The 7389-nt window shown below is 37.9% G+C and overlaps 1 pseudogene across 1 annotated transcript; it reads right to left on the bottom strand.

Annotated features, from left to right (window-relative positions):
- Window positions 1-356: 356 nt before the first annotated feature.
- Window positions 357-7090, bottom strand: LOC149218747 (nucleobase-ascorbate transporter 6-like; annotated as a pseudogene). Its single transcript, XR_016249186.1, has 11 exons — window positions 6451-7090; window positions 4916-4991; window positions 3400-3459; window positions 3018-3202; window positions 2824-2919; window positions 2589-2675; window positions 2447-2505; window positions 2251-2342; window positions 2077-2154; window positions 1619-1779; window positions 357-1484 (listed from the first exon to the last, which is right to left on the bottom strand). The product of XR_016249186.1 is annotated as a nucleobase-ascorbate transporter 6-like (transcript).
- Window positions 7091-7389: the final 299 nt, after the last annotated feature.

Genomic DNA, 7389 nt, shown 5'->3' with positions numbered 1-7389 from the left:
TACCGTCTTCCCTTCATAATTTGAAATCTTTAAGGCATCTAGCCATGGATAAATGTGGTCATTTGCAGTATCTACCTTGCAGCATCTCAAGGCTCACCTCTTTGCAGGGTTTGACAATGTATGGATGCACCAATCTATGGGAAAAAGGTGAGCCCAAGAAATGGAAAAAAGTGGCCAGCATTAGCGTCTGGCCAACTTAAAGCAAATCACCAGGCTCCATTTAACAAACATGGGGATGATCTTGCAACTCTAGCGGCCCCTGTTATATTGGTGGCAACACGTGTAAAAGCTACCTACCCCCAGGGGAACTACAAATGATTCTGTCATGAAAAACTGAAAAGTATATACCTAGGATGAAGCTAACAATAGTAAGCATATCTGATCATGATGCATAAAATGCATAAGAAAAAAATCCCCCATATGTAGAACATAATAAAAAGTACAAAAGAATAGATGACAATGCCCAAAAGAAATCTGTGATACATTGCATGGAATGCCATCTGAAAAGCCGTACTATATTTTTCGTTACTTTTCCAATGTCATTTCATTTTTGCTGCAATAATTTCCATGCACTCATTTTGGAAGAAAATCATGAAGCTAAAGTTAATGGTAAGCCTAAAGTGCCCTGTCAACAGGAGTTGAAGCCTTTATTTCAAAGGCAAACAACGTTTACCAAAAAAATTATATTTTAAACATGTGCTATGAATAACTAATAATTCTCGCATTATGCGTGGAGAATATCAGAAAGCAATTGTACTGCTAGTTCCTACTAATGCCTTTGCAAGGGGGCTTAAGATATCATTACTATAAAATGACTCTATATGACTCTCGAGTTCCAGATAAATGCTCATTGGCTCAATTTGAAGCACCAACAACAAAAACATTCTGTTGCATCTTCAAAAGTACTTACAAAAATAAACTACTCTATGCACAACATGCCTCTTTTGAATTGGAGTCAAGATAGCATATTGACCACTCTGAGAGTCTGAAATGTACTTTTCCTTTTCATTATTCTCCTTTTGCTGCTTTCCAAGAGCGGTGATCTTGAAGTGCTCTGAAAATGATTGACCAGGGCACAGAGGCATCCATTTAAGATAATTCGTGAAAGCAGTTCCCTATCAAAGTGATAGATATAAAATATAGACATCTTAGATTTCACACTGTGAAGTTGTCTCTTTCTGAATTGAAGACACTCTAATTATTCTCCAAATGCACCAAGGCTATTGATAAAATAGAGACCCCACCTCTAAAATAGAGTTTCATCCTCAGACAGATGGGAAAAACTTGGTCAGGTTGAAAGGGAGAGCATAAAACTCTTCACTTCTAGGATCGGTTTTGAATGAACGGAACTTATCCCACCAATGATGGCCTCTGTCTTTCCTTGTTGAACTCTCCCCCATATGTAGAGTGTTATCCAAAAACAATGCTACGCTGCCAGCAACTAAAGGTGGTGACGAGAAAATCACATTGATAATGTCATTGAACTGTTAAAAAAGCCATTCAAAAATGTTTAAAGTTAAAAACATTGAAATTTGAAGAATGAAGGGAATGTTGCCACAACGAACTGCTAGCCAAAAAATTTCAATTTAGTCCTTGAAAGAAGTTGTAAGAACCCTACCCATCGTCCATGAGTGTGGACTGGACCATGACCAGAAGAAACTGTAAATTCATTGAAGTATTGTGGTACTGATAATCCCAAAAACAGAGAGAAGCCCAAGATGAACTTCGTCCTGAAACTATTTAGATTGCAAAATTGAAGGAAACTGAGACCCCCACGAGCTGCTCATCAAGAATACAAAAAATTTCAGACATGAGGCAAAACCCAAAGAATTGTTGTTCTACCCTACAATTTTAAAGCTGCATCGTACAAACTGTCTGCCAATATAGGTACCCAATGAATTGTTGTTTTACCCTAATATGTTGAAATTGCATTGTACAAACTAAGTGTCTGCCAATATGAGTTAACCTTAAGGTTTTATGCATACATCCATTATACATTATGGCAACAGCTAAGATACTACTAGTTGACTGACTTTGCAGCTCAGCACATAGGATTTGTGTACACCGTATACATACCAACATAACCAAAGAGGAGACAGTACACGGCAGCGACAATGGGTGCTGGAATAGAAGCAAAGATTGCTCCAAATTTGCCTGGAACACATTAACATGAAATTAGCAATGCAAAATCCTAGACTAGGGAATAAACCCCAAAATGAGAACAATATCCCAACTTGAGTTGATTATCACCAAGAACAGAGAAGAATATCATAAATCCTGCTGATATCTGGAGCACCCTGCGACTCCCAACTCATGTCAACCCCAAAAGACCAGCATTCTCACTACAAATTCCCAATATAAGACAAATTTCAGAGCTAGTATTGCCAGAAATGAGTCAAGTTGCAGCTAAAGTTGCCAGAAATGGGTCAAGTTGCCTGGTTCTTACACTGATACTGTGGACCCATTTCTAGTTCCAAACATCCCATCCAATAAAATTCCAATTCCCTGTAGAGAGGACCATTACATTCCATCAACGACAATGATACAATCTTCCAATTACCTGAAAAGCAACAAATCCATTTCCTTACCTGCCAGCCTATACCACGGCTGATGATAGATTGAGGGGGAGGTGTGGCACTTGCAAACCTTGAAACAACATAGAATACACCAGTAGACTGCAAATTTATGAAAGAACAAAAAAATAGTAGTCAGTACCCAATTTTGTTTTTAAATAGAAACCCATAGATAACTATCAGAAATGTCAACGGGATAAAGAAAATAAGAGAGAAGAAAGTATATCTGATATATGGCAAGCAGGCAGACCTCAACAAGAGACACAAATGTTGCAGCCATCATTGCAAAATACTGTCCTCCATCAAAAACAGGTCCTCCCATTGAAATGGATATATAACACTTATCCTGCAGAATAATAAAGACCATGCTGAGGCTTTGCATGAGAACGTACTGTATGAAGTGACATGACAATTAGTATGCATGCTTCTTGTAAGAATGCATACCATTTGGCACCACTAACTAGTCTAGAACGGTCTGTTCGGCAATGGGCTTGGGTCCTTTGAGGGGTATGCTTGTATGCTCCACCTACAGTGAGAATATGGGCATATGCCCACACAATAGCAACTGCAATTATGATGGCAAAACGCTCAAATAAAGGCTTCTTACGAGTCTTGATATGTCGACCATACTGAAAGGGAGGACAAAAGAGTTTAATCAGTTAGTTTCATTCTGCAACAAATTAGTGCCACAATCTTTCCAATTACAAATCATTTAATACAACAGATTTTAAAAAGCATGGAAAGACTAGGAACAGGATATATGATATATATCTAGAGAGATACACTCTAGAAGTTTACACATAATGGTAATTGGTTAATTCCTTACCTGTGAAAAGAAGACCAGTGCAATAAGTTGTGGAAGCCCTATTTCAACGCATTTCCCCACCTGTAAATAACATCAGAGTACAACACTTCATTTGACTTTTTTTCAAAAAAAAGAGGATATATTTTCAAACAAAATGGAAATTCAAATAGAATAGATATTACAAAATATACATCCAAACATAAATTTGAAGGCAGGTAATATGGATATCCAAACGTATGGGTGTTTGGTGAACAGAAGAAATTCCAAGTTTGACGCGAAAAACCTATCAATCTATTGAAAATTGCAAAACTGGTTTCGATAGGACCCAAAACTTATTATTGTAAATGCAAGTTTAACTGGTTGAAAGTTAAAATAAAAACTAAGAGTTGGGCTATTAACTAATAGCTGAATAAACTGACATGATTTGGTTGAATAAACTGACATGATTTGGTTGAAGACATATCAGGTCAATTTTAGTGAGTTAAAGTTCATTAAATTGACAACACTTGAGTCAGGTCATTCTTATGCTAGTCACTAATACTTTTACTGCATGCAAATATTTCTGAAATACATTTGAACCAAATGAAAGGACTTCATCTATGCTAGCTACTCAAGCTAGAAAGTGTATCAGCGCAAGTAAAATCGAATCCACTGGATTCAAAAAGATTCAGTAGCTATGTCATTTAGTCATTATAGCTTAAATTTTCACAAGAGAAGTTTCAAAACAAACTGGAAATAATTCTTTTCAGAACTTACCATGATCCATTTGTGAAACAGTCCAACTCCGAACACTGCTTATTACTAATGTGATTAATATTAATAAAGATCGTACATAATATGCTATTGTGTTAAAAGTTTAAACCTTAAATATATATTAGACGATATAATTAGGAGTAAATCAGGACTAATCTAAGTCAAACATTTCTGAAACATTTTTTATTCATAATACATTTCCCAAAAACATTTTCTGTTTCATCTAGTTTATGCAATATATTTCATCCTGAGTATCTGTGTAAAAGCAGGTGTTAAGTTCCAACCAAACTATCTGTCTAGAAATCACCTACGATGCAGAAAAGCACACACTGCCTCCATTCAAAAGAAGAGTCTGCAGATATCAAATCAAAATATCTATTGCTTCAAGATAAATGAAAGTCCAACAGATGGACCTTGTTTAATAGAAATCGTCATCAAGCCCGTAATTATCCAAGCAATATGGGTGCTAGTCAAGTTAGCTAGCATACTTGAGCAGGTCCTTCTGTTCCAAACCAGTTGTAATCACACTGTAATTTTGAGTACCCTGCAGCTTTCCATATTAACTAACAAAAATGCTGGACTAGGGCACTCAAGCTTAGGAATTCTATACCCATATAACTCAAATGCAATTATGGCATTCATTGAAACTTGAAGCATATGAATTCTATTCAAGCAAATAGAAAATTTGTTTAATACCAAGTGAGTGCAATAGAGATCAGCTTCTGAAATAGAATTTGTTTAAGCCAAGTGAACATAACAGAAATGGTGCTCAGTGTCCACTTACCCCCGGGAACCCAAGTTCATAGAGCCCAAGAGCAACAAGAGTTACTAGCGGAACTGCTGAAAGAGGACTCAGATACCTGACACGCACCATGCCATCAAGACAACAAAATCAGGATCTACAGACTGTAAATCCTTAGTACATGTAGAAAATTTGAATGAAATTACTTGAGAAAATGCATAGAGATCAAACCAACCTTAAAACAACAGCCCACAGACCACTGAATCCCAGGATGATTTGCAGTGTTTCGACTTCTTGAACCAAGATTGGATCTACTTAAATTTGATCGACTTCTACTTTTGTTATCATATATATGAATACTTCTATCATAAAACTGAGTGTTTGCAAGAGGTTGCATAGATTTCAGGGAGCCCATCTACTAAAATAAGAGTAGAATGGGTACGCAGTAAAGAGATAATTTTGATAAACATGTGCCATACAAGTAGGACAACCCATAGTGAGATTGGAATGGAAACTCATACCATACAGGTCGGGCAGATCATAAAGAGACCCAAATTAAAACTAATGCCATAGAGGTGGAGAAAACAGTAAACTACAGTGGGATTGGAATCGAAACTCATGCCATAAAGGTGAAGCTGACCACAGAGAAACTCAAATTGAAAATTATGCTATAAGAATGGGGCAAACAAAAGAGAAATTGGAATTTAAACGTATCCCATACAGGAGGGGAAGCCTAAAAAGAGACTTGAATTGAAACTTGTGCCATGCAGATGGACCAAACCATAGAGTGATTGGAATTAAAAATCAAGCCGTAGAGGTGGAGCAGACCAACTGCGGCAACCCAGAAAGAGATTTGAATTGAAAGTTGTGTCATACATTGAGACGAACCACAAAGAGACTCAAATTGAAACGCATGCCATACAGGTGAAGCGAACCATAGAAAATTGGAATTGAAACTCATACCATACCAGTGGAGCAAACCACAAAGAAATTGGAAATGAAACTCGTCCATAAAGGTAATTGAATTGAACTGCATGCTATACAGATAGGGCAGAGCACGGAGAGAATGGAAATGGAAATCATGTCACACAGGAGGGGTCAAACCATAGAGAGATTGGAATCCTACTCTTGGGATTGCCAGGTCTAGAAGCAAAATTCGAGGAGTGCTTCCAAATTGGATGTCTAGTCACTCAATTTCAAAAACCTTTTCTGGGGCAAGTGAAATAGAGATAATCCTTCAGGGAAACGTTTCTTTTAGGTATACATCCAAGATTTTATTTGGATAACTTTTCATTGTAGGGTTGATGCATCTTCATTTGAAGATGGGGATGGATTGACAACAATGTGCCTTTCAGGATGTGAAAGGTTTGTACGACCTGAATGCTGCACAAACTTTGCAGGTGACAAGAATGTGCCATGGCACACACAAACTATACTAACCTCATCTCTGCTATAATTGTACAAGAATCCACTGATTGTTTTCCCATTTGGGCCTAGTCCAGTAGTTGAAACACAGGGCATTTTGGGCAATGAGGATTGAGTTGGAGGCCTTTTATCTTCAGAAATATTTGGATTACCTGTTTTTTCTGTTGTAGCATTTGAAGCAGATACTTGTTGTGAATATTATACAATGTCCTGTTAACATCCTCACACAAGGATGGAGGCATTCTGGCGACCTCTTTCCAGCATGAGGATGAAGAAACAGAGGCATTCTGGCTACCTCTTTCATGGAAGAAACAGAGGAGTCTGCCTTCACCTTTTGAAAATCCCATAAAATAACCTCGTGCAAAAGCCCCTCTCCGTCTTTGACCTTCCCACCTGTAACTAGAACCTGCGACCCACAGGTGAGCAGGTAAGGGAACATGTGTTTTTTCTTGGCCAGCTCTGGCAAGGGTGCAGAAATGGAAGTCCCATTTCCAATTGAAACCCATTATGACCCACCAGCCACTGCCACTGATGATCAAACAATAGAAAGTACCATCACAAAAAAGCAAAGTCATTCCCATATGTGGCCGCACTACCCACAAATCCTCGGGCATGGTTCCTGCAATACGCCATGACCTGTAAGTGGAATCGTATACCACTTTGTATGCACCCAGCGCAGCCATCGAATCGATTTGTTGCATCTAGAGGAGCCACCGAACCGAAAGAATTGTAAATGAGACTATGGTTCCGAACCGAAAGAATTGTAAATGAAACTATGGTTATAATATTATAAATCAAGATTTAGTGTACTTGACGGTTAGTAACATCTAATGGTCGAAAAATATTTAATCATTTAATCGTCATATTTAATCATTTAATCGTCTAACAATCTATCTGACTATCAAAATTATGACAGAAAAGAGGGAGTTGATTTCAGAGGGAAACGCCTTGCTGCGTAATTAAGTGTCGTGGGTCATCTTTTTCAAACGCGTGTGGTTAAGATAGAGACGTATGAAGTGCCGTTGGGTTAGCGCGTTGGTATGTCAAGCGCTAATTAAGTGTCGTGGGTCATCTTTTTCAAACGCGTGTGG

Source organism: Pinus tabuliformis, chromosome Q (genome assembly GCF_031772625.1).
Source record: "Pinus tabuliformis cultivar Carrire ecotype Pingquan chromosome Q, CPIR1, whole genome shotgun sequence".
Classification (NCBI taxonomy): domain Eukaryota; kingdom Viridiplantae; phylum Streptophyta; class Pinopsida; order Pinales; family Pinaceae; genus Pinus; species Pinus tabuliformis.
The sequence above is the reverse complement of the archived record's forward strand: the minus strand, read 5'-3'. Positions and strand labels throughout refer to the sequence as shown.